Source organism: Mustela putorius, unplaced genomic scaffold (genome assembly GCF_011764305.1).
Source record: "Mustela putorius furo isolate JIRA1106 unplaced genomic scaffold, ASM1176430v1.1 tig00000480_pilon_pilon_pilon, whole genome shotgun sequence".
NCBI classification, from domain to species: Eukaryota; Metazoa; Chordata; class Mammalia; order Carnivora; family Mustelidae; genus Mustela; species Mustela putorius.
The window spans coordinates 6,091,780-6,115,201 of NW_025421397.1; positions in this window are offsets into that span (position 1 = coordinate 6,091,780).

The window sequence follows — 23,422 nt, forward strand, 5'->3', positions numbered from 1 at the left end:
GGAATTTGGTTACCTTGAAGTTGTACATAAAGGAAAATATGTAAGTGCTCATCATAATGAAGAATATTTAACTCATCAGGATTCTAACTGCAAGCATTTACTTTGGAGAAATGTTTAAGCATTCACCGTATAATGGGCAGAATAATCATAAAAGTCCCATTATAGTGTGTTCCCTACATCCTTTTATATTGCCTCAGGGAATAGACAGCAGGTCATTAAAAACGTTGTTTTATTTAAGGCTCTAACAACTTTTGTGTCAGGAAAATCACAGGCATTAGTGCATGCTTTTACAAAATATTCACATAATCATTGCTGAAAATCACCTTCTTAAAAAAAAAAAAAAAGTTCTGTGATATCTTTATAAGTACCCAGAAATTAAAGAGTAAGAAAAAATTCTCCTGTTTTCTTCTTGGTTAATGATATATTTCCTTATTGTAGAATAGGATTCTACTAGTTTTTATTTTATTTGAGTTTTTATATTATTATTTACTTATGGATATTTCTGTAGTTTTCTACTGTCTTTAACAGGTTTAAGTGCAAAGTTTATGTGTCATGAAAAGGTTTTGAAAGTTCTTCTTTTTCCATTTTTTGAGACAATTTGTGTCACTTGGGATTATGTGGATATTAATGATTTAATACGATCTCCCTATAAAGCCATCAGGATTAGTAGTGTAATATTTTAGTTATTTTCTTTTTTTCTGAGAAAATGTGGCTAAGTTTCTTTTTACTAAAACTTTTATTTTCCAAGGAGATTTTACATTTTGTTTTAAAATTTACTTCCATGGGGTTTTGCAAAGTTGGCTTATTTTATAGATTTTTTTTAAGATATTTTAGTCAGAGATTTCACATATTATCATCCTTTATTTTATTGCTTGGTATTAGGGTATTAGGAATCATAGTATATAGCCTGCTCTCTGTTTACACCTTTTCTCAATAGCTTCTCTTATTCCACACACACTCCTCTTTCAAGGAAAAGGAAGTCAGGAGACATAATTTAATCTCCTTATGAAATAAACTTCCAGTTAAATGCACTATTGATATATTCTATAACAAAGATAACTATCTACAGAATAATTCTTAGCTGGATGAATCTGACTAATTTTATATTCTGTGTATGAAAAATTCCATTATATGAAGTTTTGGGGGAGGGTCTTTCCTACTGTTTGGTTCTACTGATCTTCCACTTGATTTGCAATCTCTACTGAGCTATCCATCTCTGTCTTTGTCTCTGCTCCATTTTTTCTCTTTCTCTTTTTTGTTTCTGCGTCCATAGTTTGCAAATTTTATCAGAAATTTAATTTTGATTTAAAGTGCAACTGTCCCATAAGTACATGGGTTTTGTTTGTTTCTTTGTTTGTTTGTTTTTGTTTTGTTTTTTTCCTACCAGGAATCCTCTGATTCTTACCTACTCAGGCGTAATTTAAGGTAATTTTCAAAATTTGGGTTTCCTAGACAACATAAGTAGCATATGGAGACATCTCGATTTAATGCCATCATTCAATTCTTCAAATCAAAATTTCTGCATGACAAGGATTAAGAGTTTATTTTTTATTAGTTACTAATATATTCAAATATATGGAAAAATAAAAAGGAATTTTTCATCACCCCCCACACATTCTACCATTCTGCCACCAAGATTTGACATCTCTTTTACTCTATTTGTTTTATCATCTCTCTATATATATCCATCCATCCACCTTTTATTTTGATTAATTTTAAAATCAGTTTCAGGGGCACCTGGGTGGCTCAGTAGGTTGAGTTGCTGCCTTTGGCTCAGGTCATGATCTCGGGGTTCTGGGATCGAGTCCCTCATTGGGCTCTCTGCTCAGCGGGGAGCCTGCTTCCCTCTCTCTCTCTGCCTGCCTTTCTGCCTACTTGTGATCTCTCTCTCAAATAAATAAATAAAATCTTAAAAAAATAGGTTTCAAACATCATTACACTTCATACACAGACATTTTAGCATGCTAGAGTTAGTTATTATTCCATATTTTTAATGATCATTTTAGGTAAAACTTCCATAAAATGAAATACAGAAATCTTAGTATTTAATTTATCTTGAGAAATGCATACAATTGTAACCCAAAGTACTGTCAAAATGTAGGTAACTTTCATCACCTCAGAAAATTTCTTTATATCTCTTCTTGTCAATTTCTGCCCTCAATCTAAGAAGCAATAGCTGATTTGACTTTTTTCCAGCACCAGTGATTAATTTTGCTTGCTCTGGACTTCACAGCCTTGAATTGTGTATTATGCATTCTTGCATAAGACATTTCATTCAATGTTTTTGATGTTTATATGTATGGTTGCATCATTTTTCATTGTTTTAAAAAGGAAAGAACAATATAAAATATTTGACTTGTTAATGCAAGAGCCCAAGAGATTTCTGAGTAGCACAACTAAAACAGAGCAAAGTGCTTATATAGAAGAATAAATAACCATATTTGGGTGAAACTCATCACCCAACAATTTCAACCTGTTTAACAAACAATTCATGTATTTGTTAGTTTCTTTGTCTATAGTTACTTAGTGCCACCCACATACATTTTATAAATATTACTTTTGTTGATCCTTGACATGCTTTCCAAACACCATTTGGGGTGTCTGAGTGGCTCAGTCGGTTGAGGGTCTGCCTTCAACTCAGGTCATAATTGAGCGCAGCACCAGGCTTCCTGCTCAGTGGTGAGGAGCCAGCTTCTCCCTCTCCCTCTGCCTCCTGCTCTCCCTGCTTATGCTCTCTCTCTCTGTGTCAAATAAATAAACTCAAAAAAATTACCATTCGATTTTAAGATTCTGCTAATTGCATTTGAAATGTAAATTTATTTCACTTTTTATTTAGGTTCGATTAGCCAACATATAGTGCATCATTAGTTTCACATGTAGTATTCAATATTTCATCAGTTGCATATAACACCCAGTGCTCATCACATCATGTGCCCTCCTTAATGCCCATCACCCAATTACCCCATCCCTCCACTTCCCCACCCATCAACCCTCAGTTTGTTTCCTACAGTTTAAGTCTCTCATAGATTTTCTCCTTTTCTGATGACTTCCCATTCAGTTTTCCCTCCCTTCCCCTATGGTCCTCTGCACTGTTTCTTATATTCTACATATGAGTGAAACCATATGATAATTGTCTTTCTCTGGTTGACTTATTTCACTCAGCAAAATATCCTCCAGTTGCATCCTTGTCAGTGTAAATGGCAAGTATTCGAATTTCCTGATGGCTGAGTAATATTCCATTGCATATATAGTACCGCATCTTCTTTATCCATTCTTCAGGATTTTTTCCCTACATGCTTATTTATAATATTGCAGGGGATTTTAAGAATGCATATGTATTTTTTTCCTATAAATACTGCCTAAAACACATTGTAGTGAGATATAAACTTAATAGGAAAATTAGATATTAAAAACCAAGAGATATTCTTTCAAAGAAAATGCTAATTGGGTAGATGTTCTGCAGAATAGATCTGGGTTAGGAAATTAGGGTTGTTTTATTTTCATTCAAATCTTAGCATAAGTAGTTTTCCTTTCCTTAGTTTTCTGCCATTGGGTATATTTCTTCCATACACTTTCTCTGGGAGTTTAGCTGGAGTCTGAATACCCTGCATGAATCTAAGATTCCATGCTCCCCAAAATGTCCATTTAAACCCAAACTTCTTGTTTAATTATATAAGACAAGCATAGTTTTAGCAGTAACTTCCTACTCTGGTTTTTACTATCTCTTACATTTTTATTCTTGTCTATTGCATAATTCCTGTAGTTTTTTCTTATGAACTAAGCTATGTATGTTATGGGATTTTTTCAAACGTACTTTATCAATTGCTTTTAAGTGTGTTAAATCAAAGTTTTTTACCAGGATATTTTCAGTAAGCCAAACTTCAAGAAGATCTTGAAAACTGTATTTTATTTTTTAGTTCTTTTTGAAAACCATATTTTAAAGATTATAGCAGGAGGTTTTAACTTCTTTTGCTTAGTTGGTAATTTTCTGTTTTACTTGGTTTAGTTTATTAGGCATTAGGTGAAAGAGAGTGTGTATTAATTAGAGTTGCATTCTGCTATGTTTACTTCCAATTCTACTCATAGTCTTCTTTTGTTTTTTGTTGTTGTTTTACAATGATTATTATGTTACTTATTTTTTTATTTGCTTTTTAATTTTTTAGCATTTTAATAATGTATTATGTAATTACTAGTACAAATTATTTTCTGAATTTTTGCAGGGCATTGTTAATTTCTGATTGAGTCATTTCATAATTTGATTATCCCAAATATCAGTATAGTAAAATACAGACTATTTTTTCAAACTTCCTTTAACCTATATGAATCACATATTTTTATGAATAAAGCAAGTACTTGTTCTCATGCAGCAATTGAATTTTTAGTTAGATCAGGACTTACCTGTTTTCATCTACAAAAAGACAAGCATCTAGAAAACTCACAAATGGGCCAAATGTACTCAACCTTAGAAGAGAGTTCCATCTGCTCATCTGCTCATATTCTAGCATCCCTGATGTGTAGCACAGTACCTGGTATATAATAAATGCTTGGCATGTTTAATATCTGTACAATGAACTATTGTACTAGCATGATTTTGTGACTTTCTCATGTAACATTCAGTAATTCAGAGAAAGTAGTCAGTATGGTTGCCCACAACTGAAGATTGTCAATACAAGGAAATTAGATAAGGATTACATCTTATTATTAAAATGGCTGGAAACATTGTTTATGATAATTCCTCCTGAACTAACAGATGGAAATTAACAAAAAAAAAAAAAAAGCAAAAGAGTAGACAATATGTAATGACAGGTCATGTTCAAAAAGGATTACTTTGTGAAGAATAAAAGTGTGATTGCTTCATGGGCTTTTCTTCTTCCATGACACACATTTGTATGTGGCAATATCAAAGTTTCTTCTTTAGACTTCATTTAGGAAATTAAGCCCACTAAGGTTCATTGTGTATAACATCTTAGAAAAATTAGGTTCAGTTTTTCAGTATTTACTCTCTTCCATAAAGTTGTGGAATACCATAATTTTTATTTTTCTGCTTTCTTTTAATCTTCTTTTGGTATCTTTTAACATCATCCCTTCCTTTTTCCTGTCATGTGTTCACTACCAGTTTTGACCTTTTTCTTAGCCAGTTACCTTCTCCTTGAGGACTTCATCCATACTTTATTTTCAGTTTCCATTTAGAAATACACTCCAAAACTGTGACTGACACAACATTTCCATTTCCCTGTCTGATATTTCTAGTAGTATGTCTAATACATGAATAAAACTCAGTGTGTCAAGAAACTAAGTCCATCCTTAGTTCCTTTCTTGTTTCCTACTCCTAACTCTTGGCATTAAAAGTTGTACTCTTCCCCTTCCTCTTATAATTAAACAAGAAGCAAGAACCTCTACCAGTTTTGAAAGCTGGAATCCTAGATATCATCCCAGACTTTGCCTTTTCTCTCAGTCCCATATTCCTGTCAAATCCACATTGAACATCTTAATCCATTTCAAATTATTCTTCTTGATGTCATCTTCAGTCACTAATCCCTGACAAGTACAGAGTCTACTTATTATGACCATTATGTCATTTTTCAATTGGGGACACTTTGATCAGGAAAAAGTTGATGTAAATAATTACATAAAGATAACTGACATTAGTAAGAACTGACAAACCAAGAATTATTGTTCTCTCTACTAAAGATCATACCTATCAACACTTGCTCCTACTCCCAACCATTCTCCTCACTGTAGTAAGTTAACTTTTAAAATCCAAACTTGTGAATAACACTTTTATATTGCTCTTAAGAAGAGGACTGCAATTCTTAGCATGGCATATAAGACTTTGCATGATCTGGCCTTTGCCTACATCTTCAAATGTATCCATGCTTCTCTCCATCCTGCTCACTGTGCTTCAGTCATTGGACTTTTTACTGCATTTTCTCAAATGACTGTGTATCCTTGCAATTCAGGATTTTGCATGAGTTGTGGACTCTGAATGATACAATCCTCTTCTCACCCTTTGCCTAGATAATCTCTGCTCATTGAATGCTTAGCTGCAATACAGCCTTCTTAGGTGACTTCCACTGAAACCCTATTCAAGCCATTTCTAAGAAATTCTCAAAGTAGGCTTGACATCTTTTTGAACCTTCTCACATATACTACTTACTTATATAATTTTTAAACTCAGAAACACCCTACTGTAATGTCAGCCATGAATAAAAAAGAGCTCTAAATGCATCATTCATCAGTTTATCCTTAGTGATTTAAAAAGTCCATCATAGACAAAGCTTTTTGCAAAAAAACAGGCTTATAAAAGGCTGAAAGAAGCTACTGTCCTTTTAATGTTTTTCTTTACCTAAGTTCAGTAATTTAAAATAATGAGTAAGAATTCATCCTGGTAAAGATGGGGAAAGATAGGTCAATAGCATAACAAAGAAAATGGGTCATTTTTGTGTTTATGTGGCCGTTTTAGTATCAAATTTCCATCACCTGGCATTTTAACAAAATTGCTGTCTCAAAATGGACTCTTAATTTGAAAATCTGATAGATTACCTTGAATTCTTATCTTTTTTGTCTTCTACAGTACTTGCAACTATCTTTTCTTTTTTTTTCCCAAAATGTTTCTACACCTTGCTTTATCTCCGTCTCTCTGATAACTCCTCCTCTATAATTTTTCGCCTTCCTTTTCTATGTTTAGACATTCAAGGAGGTTCATACACTCATTTAATATATACTTATATATATTATCATTATTCTAGTTAGTCATTCATTCAAATTATATTTATCAAGTGTTTCCAATGCCAAACACTTATCCATGAACAGAAGAATTCAACACTGAATAAAGCAAATAAAATCCCTGATCTTCTGACAGTTTTTAGAGGTACAATAATAAATCACGTAAGCTTTGTGCTATTATAGGGCTTATATTTTAGTTAGTGAGAAGGTGTGAGTAGGGAAAGAAGATAAATCAGTAATAAATAACTATATTTTTATAAGAAATGTCAAGTTTTATTAAGAATATTAGACACATCAAAAGCAATCTTAAAAAAAAATGTGGTCAGAGACAGTCTCAATAGATTTAATTTAGGCTGAGACTTAACTGATGAAAATGGTGATCATGGAGATCATCATAGGACCAATGACCTATCAGGTAAATGGAAATAGCAGACACAGAGGCACTTAGGGGGGGAAAGAGGTGGACTTGCTCAAGTACCAACAATACAGTGGTGATAGAAATTATGGGGAAATAATAATGGTAGAATCACCACTTTACTTTGTTTCTGCTCTTACTCCTTCGTAGATCACAGCCAATACCTGGATTTGGCAGTTGCAAATAGCATGTCTTTCCTGGATTACAATAATTTTGGATTTCTCCTGTTATCATGTTGTTACTATACAGGAAGTAGAATGTCATCTTAGACAATTTTGTTGCCTTCAAGTTTCTTCCTAGTATTTTCCTTAAGTATGTATAATCGATACGACATCACAAAGTTCACAATTATGTAGAAAAATAGATTCATTTTCTATTTGAGCTTCTGGATTCTACTGTTTAGCTCAATAATTTTTGCACTCCATCTTCATATTTTTCCCTGCTTTTGGTATAGGCCTGTAATTGCTTAGATTTCATTTTGTTACATTTTATTTTTTTCTGAGATACAGTTAAGACAAGCTTATTACTGCATTTCATTCATTTTGTTTCTCTCCATTACTTGGAGATAAAGTCATCAAAAAGCTGTACATTTTTAAAACACTAATTATTCCACCAGCCAATTCTAAATGTCTGCACCTCCTCAGCTCTTCATCAACCTACTAATAATTTGCATCACTGTTGATATAACAACAATGCCTATGATTTAGTAGAAAATGCATGTTTGGAATTGAGGAATAAGTTGGATTAGAAGTAGAAATTTGACAGTCATCTCATGGAGCTAGTGAGAAACACAAAGGAAGTAGATAATATTGCAGAAGGGGAGAATGGTACATGTGTCATAAGTACCAAAAGGAAATTTTTTTCCCCAGTTTTACCTTTGAAGGCTCCATCCTTGTTAAATTCTTGCATAGAGTTATTACCTAGCATTTCTCCACTGTCATCATTGTCAGTGTAAATAATCATTTAACTCACCCACTCTTACTATCCTGGCTTCATGGGTGGGTTCTTAGACTTGGAAAATAAAGTAAAGCGTATCTTGAATTACAGTTGTAGTGCATTGTGTCAGGCTGCTATCTCAACTGCTCTTCTTGACCCTTATCACAGAACACATTGAGATTAGTTAGAGGACTAGATGTCAACCACCTGTCTCTTGTTTTTCTTCCACATTGCTTCCTCTAACTTCCTTTAACCATGATCTTGACCGTTGCCTCCATAATCTTCTACCAGAGAGTAAAGCTAAGTATATTTTGAATCAAATTTAATCCCTTTAAAAAAATTAATGCAAGTAACTCCTGAATTTTCAGATTCCATGACTGTACTATAATTGCTTTAAGCAACTATAGTAAAAAATTAATTCTCATTTCTCACTTACCTCCAGTTTTACCCAGGTATGCACTCTTAAAATATCTAACCCGCACTGCATTTTATTTTTATTTTTATTTTTTTTTAATTTTTTATTTTTTATAAACATATGATGCAACATGGAGGCTTAAGTGGGTAGAAGAAGAATAAATGAAACAAGATGGGATTGGGAGGGAGACAAACCATAAGTGACTCTTAATCTCACAAAACAAACTGAGGGTTGCTGAGGGGAGGGGGTTTGGGAGAAGGGGGTGGGATCATGGACATTGGGGAGGGTATGTGATTTGGTGAGTGCTGTGAAGTGTGTAAACCTGGTGATTCACAGACCTGTACCCCTGGTGATAAAAATATATGTTTATAAAACCACTTCCTCATATCAGGGAGATCATATGATAGTTGTCTTTCTCTGCTTGACTTATTTCGCTAAGCATGATACGCTCTAGTTCCATCAACAGATGAATGGATCAAGAAGATGTGGTATATATTTTTATTTTTTTAAGATTTTATTTAAATTCCAGTTAGTCAACATACAATGTAATTTAAGTTTCAGTTAGAGTTTTGTGTTTCACCACTTACATACAACACCTAGTGCCCATCACAACATAACCTGTGCTGCATTTTAAATCTATCCATTCCTTCCCATTCTCACTGCATTATCTTGTTAGTGGGCTGGATTTGCTAACTGCTCTTGCCTCTTCCCCCATCTCCATCTTCATTTATCGCATTGTGAGATTCATTACTTTGAGACAGTTCCAAGTGTGTTTCTTTGATCTCTACACATATAATGAATAACCACCACCAGTTATTTTAGTCAAAATTTCTAATCTTAGAACAGTGATTTTCTACAACATAGTCTCATCCCACATTTTGCTCTCATCTATCATGACCTATATACACATATACCTCTGAACAGTTATTTATTTTTCAACATACTTTATACATATGATCATATTTTGGGTTCATTTTCTAAAAGGCATTTCCTTGTAAAGATTTCCCTATATAAATTATCTTCTTACTTAAGTGCCTGTCTAAACTACCACCTCCCCAAAGAACTTTTTTCATTTCTCAAAATGTTTTTTATTTTTCACTTTGATGTATGAACAGCTATGGTATATTTTACTTTTCCTAAATTTTCATAATCAAGCATATATTCTAGTATAATTTATGCTTATCTATGGATTTGTCTTATCACTGTACTAGATTTTTAAATTCTCCAACATTAAAATAGTGTTGTTTTTTTTTAAGATTTTATTTATTTGTCTGAGAGAGAGAGAGCATAAGCAGGGGGAGTGCTCCAGCAGGCAGAGGGAGAAGCAAGCTCCCCTCTTAGCAAGGAGCCCTATACCTGACTCAGTCCAGGACCATGGGTTCAGGACCTGAGCTGAAGACATTCAATCAACTGAGTCATCCAGGTGTCCCAAGATGTTTTGTTTTATCTGCAGCAGTTAGCATGCTTGTATGCACTGTGTTTTTGGTATTGAGGTCTTTTACAACATATTCTTTCATGAAAAATTATGGGTTGTGTTGTCCATTAAGAATATTTTTATTGCCATGTGAAGTCCTTAATTAATCTTGAGCCTCAATCTGTCTTCTGTATTTATTTTTACAATGCATGTGGATAAGCAAACTCTATTCAAATATGAGTACATGCCTGTAACTAAATGCTTTATGAATCCACTTCTTTGTTACATTGTATGTCTTATCTTTATTAGCTTCTTGTCATATTTATAGCCAATAAAAACTCTATAGCTACTGTGAAATGAGATGTATGCCTTCGTCAATGGTTTGGAAGTATTTCTAGTTTTTAAAATGCATTTTACAGAAACGTAACCATTTAACGTTTGAATTTTAATGTTTCAGATAACTTATTGTTTTTATCTATTTTTTTCTTTTTGTTATTTTTTAAAAATTTATTTTATTTTTTCAGTGTTCCAAAATTCATTGCTTATGCACCACACCCAGTGCTCCATGAAATATGTGCCCTCCTTAATACCCACCACTAATTTTACCCAACCCCCCACACTCCTCCCTTCCAAAACACTCCGTTTGTTTCTCAGAGTCCACAGTCTGTCATGGTTCATCTCCCCTTCTGATTTCCCCCAATTCGCTCTTCCTTTCCTTTTCCTAATGTCCTCCATGTTATCTTTTTAATGACTAAAAGTAAAGGAGCAATGACTCTTTAAACAATGAATTTATGATGAATATGTTCTTACTTGGCAATATGTACTTGATGTGTAAAATTGTATGTGAGTTAGACTATGATAATTACTTACCAATTTCTCATTACATAATTACTTGTTATAATCACTGTCCAAACAATTTGATCTATTTATTAGGCTATTGAAAATAAGTCATTTATAAGACTTAATTGCTTTATATTTGAAGGAATTATTATGGAATGCTTATAAAACTAAAACATCTGCAGAAATTTTTAAATAATTGAGTTACAAAGGACAATATTGTATAATTGACTTCTAGTTAAAAAAAGTGAACAAACAAAAACAGTGGGGGTACCTCGATGGCTGTCAGTTAAGTGTCTGTCTTTGGCTCAGGTCATGATCCCGGGGTCCTGGGATCAGCCCCGCATCAGGCTCCCTCCTCTAGGGGAAGCCCGCTTCTCCCTCTACTTCCCCCCCTGCTTGTGTTCCCTCTCTCACAGTCTCACTCTGTAAAATAAATAAATAAAAATCTTAAAAAAAAAAAAAAAGCAGTTACAACCTGGAAATCCCTAAGGAAGTAGTGGAGAGAGGACATCAATATATCATAATCCTTCATGAAAATTTCCCCTTCCATGAAAGTATATACAACTTGCATAACTTCAAATTAATTGAAGATGTGACTTAAGTTATAGATGTAAAATTCTCATGTGTCGTATAATCTGTTGTTCACAGATATCACAACCCACTTTAGAAGGAGTTTTGGAAGGGACAATTAATTACATCCTAAGCCATTTAGTAACCTGCATATTAAATGCCAAAGAGGTCAAAGAGTCTTTGAAATATTTTCAGCCTGTTATGTTGTTTTGTTTATTAGTAACTGGACAAGTAAAACATGCAAAATAAAATAACCGTAAAATATTGGATTTCCATTAAATATATTTAAAGCTAAAGAAAATGTGGTGTCTAATTATTTCATGTCTCTATTTCTCCTCTTATTTAAAAACAATGAGATTATAAATAGTATAATTTTAGTTTAATAATAACCTAATGGATTAGGAAACTAGAAATATTTATATTCCATTTTATAGAGGAAAACTGTTCTTCAATACAACTGAACATAGACTTCAAATCTCTAGAATCCTCTACTTCTATTATTTTCCTTTAGATATAGAGAAAAATGGGAGAAGACATTTTGCACAGTAAAGAATATGCATCATTTTTTAAGAATATACATCTTGAATACAAAATGCATCTTGATAAAATTTTATGAGTGATTCCTTTGTGCCAAGCCATCTTCTAAGTGCTTTACTGAACCTAATCTTTAAAATATTCTGATCAGTTGTATTTAGGTATTAACTACAGTTTTTAGAAAATGAAAAACTGTGCTAAGATGTTGATGTTACTAAACTGCATAATTAGCTTTCAGATCTGGCAGTCTGCCACTAAACAGATTTAATCACATCATCACACTGTCTCTTGTAAGTGAAACAGACTTACTTGTTCTTAGACAAACAGGAAGAATTCTCTAATGAAGAGGAGCCGTCTATGAAAAACAAAAACAAACCTGGTACAAACTTTCTTAACAGATACATGCAAAGTATCTAGGGCAAAAATGATCAAGGTATTTGCTAGAAATAGCAAAAATAAAAATGTCTGTGGCTAGAACAGAATGCTAGTGGTATAAACTCAAACAGACTTTGGCCAGTGTTTTGTATTATATCTTATGTGCAATTCATCCTTAAAAGGAAAGATATAAATTTCTCTTTAAAATGCTCACTTGTTCTGTGTTTCAGTTACAACATCTACAACATAAGAATATAGCAGGAACCCTTTTTGTAAGATTTCTTTCAAGGTCAGTTGAATTAATACTATAACAGACTATGATACATATTGAATACTCAATAAATTCTAGCAACTGTACTTAATCGCTAGTCTGGAAAAGTCCCTGAATAGATGCTGTTCCGTTTTTAATTAGAAAAATTGGTGTTTAGGGGTGCCTCGTTGGCTCTGTCAGTATAGCATGTGACTCTTGATCTCAAGGTTGTGAGTTCAACCCCCATGTCAGGCATGGAGCTTATTAATAATTAATTAATTAATTAATTAATTTTTTGTTATGTTATGTTAGTCACCATCCAGTACATCATTAGTTTTTGATGTAGTGTTCCAAGATACATTGTTTACATATAACACTCAGTGCTCCATGCAATATGTGCCTTTCTAATACCCACCCAAGGTTCATCCATCCCCCCATCCTCTCTGCTCTAAAAATCTCAGTTTGTTTTGGAGTCCACAGTCTCTCATTTTTCATCTTTCCCTCCAATTCCCCTCCCTTTACTTTTCCCTTCCTTCTCCTAATATCCTCCATGTTATTCCTTATGTTCCACAAGTAAGTGAAACTATATACTAATTGACTTTCTCTGCTTAACTTATTTCACTCAACATAATTTCCTCTAGTCCCATCCATGTTGATGCAAAGGTTGAATATTCATCCTTTCTGATGGCTGAGTAATATTCCATTGTATATATGGACAACATCTTCTTATCCATTCATCTGTTGAAGGGCATCCCAGCTCTTTCCACAGTTTAGCTATTGTGGATGTTGCTGCTCTGAACATTGAGGTAAACATCGTTCTTCTTTTCACTACGTCTGTATCTTTTGGGTAAATACTCAGTTGTGCAATTGCTGGGTCACAGAGTAGCTCTGTTTTTAATTTTTTGAGAAATCTTCACATTGTTTTCCAAAGTGTTTCTAACTTGCATTCTCACCAACAGTGTTAAGAGGGTTCCCCTTTCTCCACATCCTCTACAACATTTGTTGTTTTTTGCCATGTTGGGCATGGAGCTTATTAAAAAAAAAAAAAAAAGAATAAAGAATAAAGAAAAATGGTGTTTATTTCCATAAAATGAAAGGAAAATAAATGCTGGCAAAATGAAAACAAGAAGTATATATTCCAAATCAGTGGCATATGAAAAGATATAGAAATGCATAAGTTAGTAAATTTTAGAAAAAATAGAGAAAAATGAAATCAAAGCAAATGCTGAAAAAATATCTAAATATAACCAAAAAAGGAATAAGGATAAAGTTAACAAAAATAAATATAAATAAGGAAGAAAAAAATCAAACATGAACAGAGTATATGTGAAGTGACTGAGTCCAAGTGTGTTAAATGAAATTTTAACTGCAATTTGAAATACAAACTCAGTTGTCAAAAATATGTCATTCTGCTAGAAGTGAATCTTTTCTTAGAAATTAAGTAAATATACTGGGTATTTACCCCAAAGATACAGATGTAGTGAAAAGAAAGGCCATCTGTACCCCAATGTTTATAGCAGCAATGGCCACAGTCACCAAACTGTGGAAAGAACCAAGATGCCCTTCAATGGATGAATGGATAAGGAAGATGTGGTCCATATACACTAGGGAGTATTACGCCTCCATCAGAAAGGATAAATACCCAACTTTTGTAGCAACATGGACAGGACTGGAAGAGATTATGCTGAGTGAAATAAGTCAAGCAAAGAGAGTCAATTATCATATGGTTTCACTTATTTGTGGAGCATAACAAATAGCATGGAGGACAAGGGGAGATGAAGAGGAGAAGGGAGTTCAGGGAAATTGGAAGGGGAGGTGAACCATGAGAGACTATGGACTCTGAAAAACAATCTGAGGGTATTGAAGGGGCAGAGGGTGGGAGGTTGGGGGAACCAGATGGTGGGTATTATAGAGGGCATGGATTGCATGGAGCACTGGGTGTGGTACAAAAATAATGAATACTATTACGCTGAAAAAATTTAAAAAAAAAATTAAGTAAACCCAGGGATGCCTGTGTGGCTTTGTGGGTTAAGCCTCTGCCTTCCACAGAGAGACAGAGAGGCAGGCAGAGAGAGGGGGGAAGCAGGCAGAGAGAGGGGGAAGCAGGCTCCCCACCAAGCAGAGAGCCCAATGTGGGGTCCATCCCAGGACCCTGGAATCATGACCCAAGCTGAAGGCAGAGGCTTAACCCCTGAGCGACCCACGCACCCCACATGTTTTTGCTTTGTATGTGAATACTGCTTGAAACCACTTGGAAATAATTAGAAACACAAAGTAACTAAATAATGAATTAGTTACAGATTAACATTTATATTTTGACTTGTACCATTTCTTTAGTACAAGCATAATTTTTGTTTTTATTTAAAATTAAGTAAGAATCCCAGGAAAAGTGTAAGTAGAGAAGTACAGGTTTTTTGGTAGAGCAAATTTCTATGTCTTGAATATGCATGTTTATTAAAATATCATTTTCACAATGTACTACTTAGCTGGAAATAACATTGTTTTAAAAAAAAATAAAATTAAGGGGTACCTGGGTGGTTCAGTCAGTTAAGCTTCTGCCTTTGGCTCTGGTCATGATTCCAGAATCCTCGGATCAAGCCCCATGTCCCCTTGTCAGGCTCCCTTGCTCATAGCGGAGTCTGCTTCTCCCTGTCCTTCCAGCTCCTGTTTTCTCTGGCTATCTCTGTTTCTCTCTCAAATAAGTAAAATCTTTCAAAAAAAAAAAAAGAGAGAGAGAGAGAGAAATTAATCATCGTTTTCATTTCCACCTTGCATGATACTGAGTGGGTAAGCGATGTAAGTTTGTTGGGTAAAATCCAACTTTTTGCAAAGAAAATGTCCAATGGAAAGAACCATTTGAAGAGTGTGTGTATGTTTGCATGCATCGGTGTAGCATAATGCAACAGGCGGGAGAATTAGAAGTATGTTCTTGGAGGTAATTAGAAGATCAAAATGAAAGGAATTTTAGAAAATTAGATATAAAGGTCAATTTAAAGTCATAAGGAATAAAAAAATGTCAAGGTCAGATCTAAGATAGTTTGGTAAGAACCTGGTTGAATAGTATAGTACAAGATAAGAACCCAATTCTTGGATGTTGCTTGGCTATTGGAATTCCCAAATCTTTGTATACATCAGTGCTTTGGTTGGTACATACAATACTTTTTCAGGATTGCTAACTCTTTGGTTTTCACCTTCTGAATTTGTATCCCTGATTTTTTCTAATCTTGAAGTTCCATGTTATCAACTAAGATCAACTCTTTGGCTTAATAACTTGGATTCCTGCTATGCTCTTAACTATATATTTTCCAATAATGTAACGTTCTTTACAGTTATAATTTTCTGGCCTTAATATTAAGGATTTTAGTGACATTTATTCCTTCATCCTTGCTAGTAATAGAATTCTCCCATCCTTATACCATTCCTTCCTTCCTTCCTTCCTTTCTTTCTTCTTTACCTCCATAAAAAATAATTTAATATATACTATGTCAGGAAATGTTATAAGATATAGCAATAAGCACAATGAACTAAGTTCATGCATTCAGAGTGCTGGATGTAGGTGGAGAATAACAGACAATACAAGTAAAAATAACATGTCAATTTGTAACTAAGTTTAAAAATAAAACAAACAAGTGACATGAATAGCCTTAAAACAAGCTATTTGGATCATTTGTAGTTAGACCATGCCATTACTAAATAGCCCAAATAAGCCTCTTTATATTTTAAAGTTGATATAACTTTAAAAAATCAGCATTCCACTTTTAAGTACAAAATTACCAGTTCAGAAACAATTACATTAATCAAACATATTCCTGACTAGTTAATTAAAGAAAGGAAATTAATTTTAAATTACCCTTCATTTAGTTAAAGAAATAATGCTGATTAAGATGTTAGTTTTTAATCTTCAATTATATTTTTCTTACTCTAAAATTCATAGTTTTAATTCATTAGTATTACTTTTATATATTGGAGAAAATTGTCTATTTTTATATTTGAAGATAAATGGATTTGTGATTAGGCCAATTATAACTTGAAAGGTTTGTTTTCTACATAGTTTGTGCTAATTTCAACTTTGATGAAAACAAATAGCAATGTGTAATAGTTTTAAAAATTATACATTTAACTCTACTTTTTCAACTGCAACACAAAACTGATTCAATAACAAATATTCTTAAATGGAAAATTAAAATCAGTGTTTAATTCTTTCATTCTGTATTGGAATCCTTAATGAGAGTGAAAATTTTCTCTTTTTTCTATCACAGACTTAACACATAGTAGACATTTTTATTAAAACAGCATTTTATTAATCAAATGATTACATTATAAAAGTAAATTCCTCTAAAATAAGAAAGATAACTGAGAAGAGGATAAGAATGGATTACAAATGGCAATAGTTAATTTATATTTTAAGAACTTTTTAGAAAAGAAATATTACTGCTATAGCATATGATTCACTTCAGTATAGTTTGTTTCCCCAAAAGTTAAAATATATGTAGTTAACAGTTTTCTAGTCAGCACAGAAGGTAAAAGACTCCAACTTTGAAAAAACTGTGTATAAAAATTAAGTATGCATAGATTCTAAAATATTTTCCATTCCATAACATAAAAGCAATTTGAGGAAAAAGAATTTGAGGAAACTAAAATGACAAAATTAATAACTGTGTTATAGATATATGCTATCTGTAATTGAGAGCCATAATTATATATCTGTAATTATGGCGAAGGATATTTTACTACAACTACATCAAGCTTCATTTAGTTTTATTTTGTAGTATTTATCAGCTGGTATTTCAAATACATATGTGTATGTTTCACAGTGAACATAGTTACTACCTATAAATGTACTATTTGGCACTAATATATTTGTACTTATATATTATATATAATATACATATAAATTCATATATATACAACATATTGTGCATATATGTTGTGTATATATATTGAACATATACAAATATACTGTGTATATATATGAATTTATATGTATCACACAGATATCAATATATAATAACACAATATATAATACATAACACAGATAATGATATATATAGTGTGTGCATATATATATACATATATATATACACACACATGAATTTATATGCATAACACAGAATACCATTCAGCCATAAAAAACAAGATACTCCCATTTGTAACAACAACATGTACTTGGGGGATATTATGCTAAGTGAAATAAGCCAGACAGAGAAAGACAAGTACTGTATGATTTCACCTATATATGGAATCTAAAAAATAGAATGAATGAGCAAACAAACAAAAAACAATCAAAACCAAACTAAAAGATTCAGAGAAAAACATAGTTGCCAGAGGAGAAGGGGTTTGTAGGTGGATGAAATGGGTGACGAGGATCAAGGAGTACAAAATTACAGTTATAAAATAAGTCAAAGGAATGTAATGTACAGCAAAGGGGATTATAGATGATAATGTTGTATTAACTTTGTATAGTGACAGATGGTAACTAGACTTATGGTGATCATTTTCAGTGTATATAAATGTCAAGGCACAATGTACACATGAAACTAATATAATATTGTATGTCTATTATTTCAATAAAAATAAATACTAATCAGGCAGATAACATATGTGATAGTAATTATGGTTTTAGGGCATGCTCTACATAAGTATTAGATGTGTAGTTATTTCTTACAGCTGTTAGAGAATAATTGGTATCAATTTAGAATAATATAAGAAAATTGTCCTAAAATAGAAATTTTCTAATTCAATCTAGTGTTCAAAATGTCTATGTTAGTAATTTTTTTTTAAAGTTTTAACCTTTCTAAGGAATCAGTATTGGGAAAGTTATATATTAAATTAATACAACCATTTACTATGTTTAATGAGTAGCCACCTTTGTCCTACTTATCATTTCTCTAGCATCTTGAGACTATGCTATTTACCTTTTATAGCTAGAATATGGCTAAATATGCCTATTGAATGAAATGAATGCCCATGAATATCAATTCAATGATATTCATTGAAATGAAATGAATGAAATTAATAATGCAATGAAAACAAAACTTACAAAATAAACTAGAATGTCTGCTTTCAAACATAACGTAGTTGCTATTGTCCATTGCACAAAAAGTAGAATAATAAAAAGAAAAAAAAATGCCAAATCCATGTTTGTAAAGAATTTGGAAAGTGTGACATAAATATAACTAAATGAATTAAAATTCCATAGTAGTAAAACTCCTATGATAGGTTGTTTTAGCAATGACCTCTAATTTGGTCACTCTTAACTTTATCCAAAAATTATATTACTTTTAAGGGAAGTTACAAAACAATGAAATATAATTTTAAATTGCTGTTATTAGTAACTTCCAACTTAGAAATTTATACTTAGGAATTCTTTAAAACACAAATTGAAATAAACATATTTTCATATGAATAGACTTTAATTGTTACATTTGTGCCAAAACGACTATTCAAAAAAAAAAAAAAACACTTGAAGTACAAGGCAAATATTTGTATATGGAGATACAGAAAGTATCTGAAAGGAAATAAGCCATGGTCAGGTCAAAGAAGAAATGTACATGACTTAAATGAATGTTGACCTACTGCTACAATGGTATTATTATTATATTATATAATATTATTAATAATGATAATGATGATATCTTCTGAAGCTTAAAATTTACACAGAATTTAAATATATAGCAGTAATATCTTTAAAAATAGGGAAGAAGTGGGGCACTCCACAGGTCTGTGGAGTAAAGCCTCTGCCTTCCACCCAGGTCCTGATCCCAGGGTCCTGGGATCAAGCCCCGCATCAGGCTCTCTGCAGAGAGCTTCCTCCTCTCTCTCCCTGCCTGCCTCTCTGACTACTTGTGATCTCTGTCTGTCAAATAAATAAATAAAATATTTTTTAAAAAATAGGGAAGAAGAAAAAGGAGCTAAAATATATATGGTGTTTCAGTGTTTGAGGATCAGAAAATAAGTAATGTGTTAAAGAACCATAGGATACCTGGGAATAAACCTAACCAAAGAGGTGAAGGATATGTACTCGAGGAACTACTGAACACTCATGAAAGAAATTGAAGACACAAAAAGATGGAAAAGCATTCCATGCTCATGAATTGGAAGAATAAACATTATTAAAATGTCTATACTGCCCAGAATGATCTATATTTTCAATGCCATCCCAATCAAAATTCCAGCGGCACTTTTCGAAGCGCTGGAACAAATAATCCTAAAATTTGTACGGAAGAAGAAAAGATCCCGAACTTCTAAGGAAATGTTGGAAAGGAAAAATAAAACTGAGGGCATTACCTGATTTCAAGCTTTACTACAAAGCTATGATCACCAAGACAGCATGGTCTGGCACAAAAACAGACACATAGACCAGCAGAGAGTACCTCTGTTGTCAAATAATCTTCGACAAGGCAGAAAAATATATACAGCGGAAAAAAGTCTCTTCAATAAATGATGCTGGGAAAATTGGACAGATATGTATAGAAGAATGAAACACGGCCATTCTCTTAGACTATACACAAAGATAAACTTGAAGCAAATAAAAGACCTCAACGTGAGGCAGGAATCTATTAAGATCCTAGAGGAGAACAAAGGCAGTAACCTCTTTGATATTGGCCACAGCAACTTCTTTCAAGACAGGTCTCCAAAGGCAAAGGAAATAAAAAGAAAAATGAACTTTTGGGATTTCATCAACATTAAAAGCTTCTGCACAGCAAAGGAAGCAGTCAACAAAACAAAGTGGCAATCCACAGAATGGGAGAAGATATTCGCAAATGACACTACAGACAAAAGGCTGATATCCAAGATCTATAAAGAACTCCTTAAACTCAACACTCAAAAAACAGATAATCACACCCAAAAAAGGGCAGAAGACATGAACAGATGTTTCTCCAAAGAAGATATACATATGGCTAACAGACACATGAAAAAATGTTCATTGTCATCAGCCATCAGGGAGATTCAAATCAAAACCACATTGAGATATCAGCTTACACCAATCAGAATGGCCAAAATTGACAAACAGTAAACATCAAGTGTTGGAGAGGATGTGGGGAAAGGGGAAGGCTTTTACACTGTTGGTGGAAATGTAAGTTGGTGCAGTCACTTTGGAAAACAGTGTGGAGATTCCTCAAAAAATTAAAAATAGAGCTACTCTATGACCCTCCAATTGCACTACTGAGTATTTGCCACAAAGATACATATGTAGTGAAAAGAAGGATCATCTGTACCCCAATGTTCATAGCAGCAATGGCCACAGTCACCGAACTGTGGAAAGAGCCAAGATGCCCATCTACAGACGAACAGATAAAGAAGATATGGTCCATATATACAATGGAATAGTATGCCTTCATCAGGAAGGATGAATATCCAACTTTTGTATCAACATGGACGGGACTGGAGGAGATTATGCTGAGTGAAATAAGTCAAGCAGAGAGAGTCAATTATCATATAGTTTCACTTACATGTGGAGCATAAGGAATAACATGGAGAACATTAGAAGAAGGAAAAGAAAAGTGAATTAGGGGAAATTGGAGGGGGAGATGAAGCAGGAGAGACTGTGGACTCTGAGAAACAAATTGAGGGTTTTGGAGGGGGTGTGGGGATAGGTGATCCTGGTGGTGGGTATTAAGGAGGGCACGTATTGCATGGAGCACTGGGTGTGATGCATAAACAATTAATCTTAGAACACTGAAAAAACAAAATTAAATTTTAAAAATAAGTAATGCATTAAGAAATAAGACTCATTGGATTTCAGTGATGTCAAGATTCTTCTCAAAGTCCTAGTAAAAAGCTGGAAATTGTACTTAAAAGCATTGATCAAGTAAAAAGTCAAAGAATTTCACAAGCCCAAGTATTGGACCTTTAAGAAAATTTTTAAATGACAAACATGGACTGATCAATGAAAAAACATATGTTATCTATACCAGAAATGAAGTAAGTCATCACTGTAGATCTTACATATATTAAAGAGATAATAGAAGGATAGTATGCATTTTTCATAAGTTTGAAAATTTAGATGAAATGGAAAAATTTCTTGGAAATCATGATTTATTACAACCAATACAAAAGAGATGTAAAATATTTGCATTGCCCTATAGTTTTTTTAAAAGATTTTTTTTTTATTTATTTGAAAGAGAGAAAGAGATCACAAGTAGGCGAGAGGCAGGCAGGGAGAGGGGGGAAGCAGGCTCCCTGCTGAGCAGAGAGCCCAATGTGGGGCTTGATCCCAGGACCCTGAGATCATGACCTGAGCCAAAGGCAGAGGCTTAACCCACTGAGCCACCCAGGCACCCAACCCTATAGTTTTTTAAATAGTTGAATCCATGATTAAGGACTGTTTCACTAAGATAGTTCTAAACTCCTATAGGGTTTTTTGTAAAACATTTTAATTTACATTTTATTTAATTTATAAAGTGTGTAATATTGATTTCAAGAGTTGAATTTAGTGATTCATCACTTACATATGACACCAAGTGGTCATCACAAATGCCCTACTTAATACCCATCTCCCATTCTGCAACCCTCAGTTGGTTCTCTATAATTAAGAGTCTCATAAGAATCTCTAGAGTCTCTTTTTTCACCCTTTGATGTTCATCTGTTTTGTTTCTTAAGTTATACATATGAGTGAAATCATATAGCATTTGTCTCTCTCCAATGGACTTATTTTGCTTGTCATAATACATTCTATCTCCATTCATGTTCTTGTAAATGGCAAGATTTCATTCTTTTTGATGGCTGTAAACTCAGATGACTTTATTTGTTAATTTTTAAACATTTAAGGAAGGAATATTACTAATATTACACCAAGTTTTCAGAAAGATATTAATGAAAGATCACTTCTCAACTCATTTTATGAGCCCAGAATAACTTCAAAATCAAAATTATCTAAGAAAATGACAAGAAAGTTTAAATAATAATTGAATTGATATTTGAAAAACAGTGCACACCATATTAGCAGGCAAAAGGAGAAAATAAAAATTGATAATCTCAGTTGATAGAAAAAATATAGAATTTTATATTAACTGACAATGAAAATTCTAACTAAATGAAATGTAATAGAATTTCCTTAATTTTATAATTAGTATTTCAACAAAAGTAAAAGTAGTTTTTGTACAACATCATATTTGTACCATATTTTGTACAACACCATATTTGTTCAACACCAAAATATTGAATGTTTTTCCTCTAGTTTTGGCAACAAAATAAAAAAAGGTTACTATGTGCTGTTCGGTCGTGGTTGCTAGGATCTTGTTGAGAATCTTAGCATCCATATTCATCAGTGATATTGGTCTGAAAATCTCCTTTTTGATAGGGTCTTTGCCTGGTGTGGGGATCAGGGTAATGCTGGCTTCATAGAAAGAGTCAGGAAGTTTTCCTTCTGCTTCATTTTTGAAACAGCTTCAGGAGAATAGGTGTTATTTCTTCTTTGAAAGTTTGGTAGAATTCCCCAGGGAATCCATCAGGTCCTGGGCTCTTGTTTTTTGGGAGGTTTTTGATCACCACTTCAATCTCGTTACTAGATATTGGTCTATTCAGGTTGTCAATTTCTTCCTGGTTCAATTTTGGGAGTTTATAGTTTTCCAGGAATGCATCCATTTCATCTAGGTTACTTAGCTTATTGGCATATAACTGTTGATAATAACTTCTGATGATTGTTTCTACTTCCTTGGTGTTCGTTCTGATCTCTCCCTTTTCATTCATAATTTTATGTATTTGAGCTTTTTCTCTTTTCTTTTGGATTAGTGTTGCCAATGGTTTATCGATCTTATTGATTCTTTCAAAAAAACAGCTTCTAGTTTCATTGATACATTCTACTGTATCTCTGGTTTCTACCTCATCGATATCAGCTCTAATCTTGATTATTTCCCTTCTTATGTGTGGAGTTGGTTTGATTTGTTGTTGATTCTCCAGTTCTTTAAGGTGTAGAGACAGCTGCTGTGTTCTGGATTTTTCAAT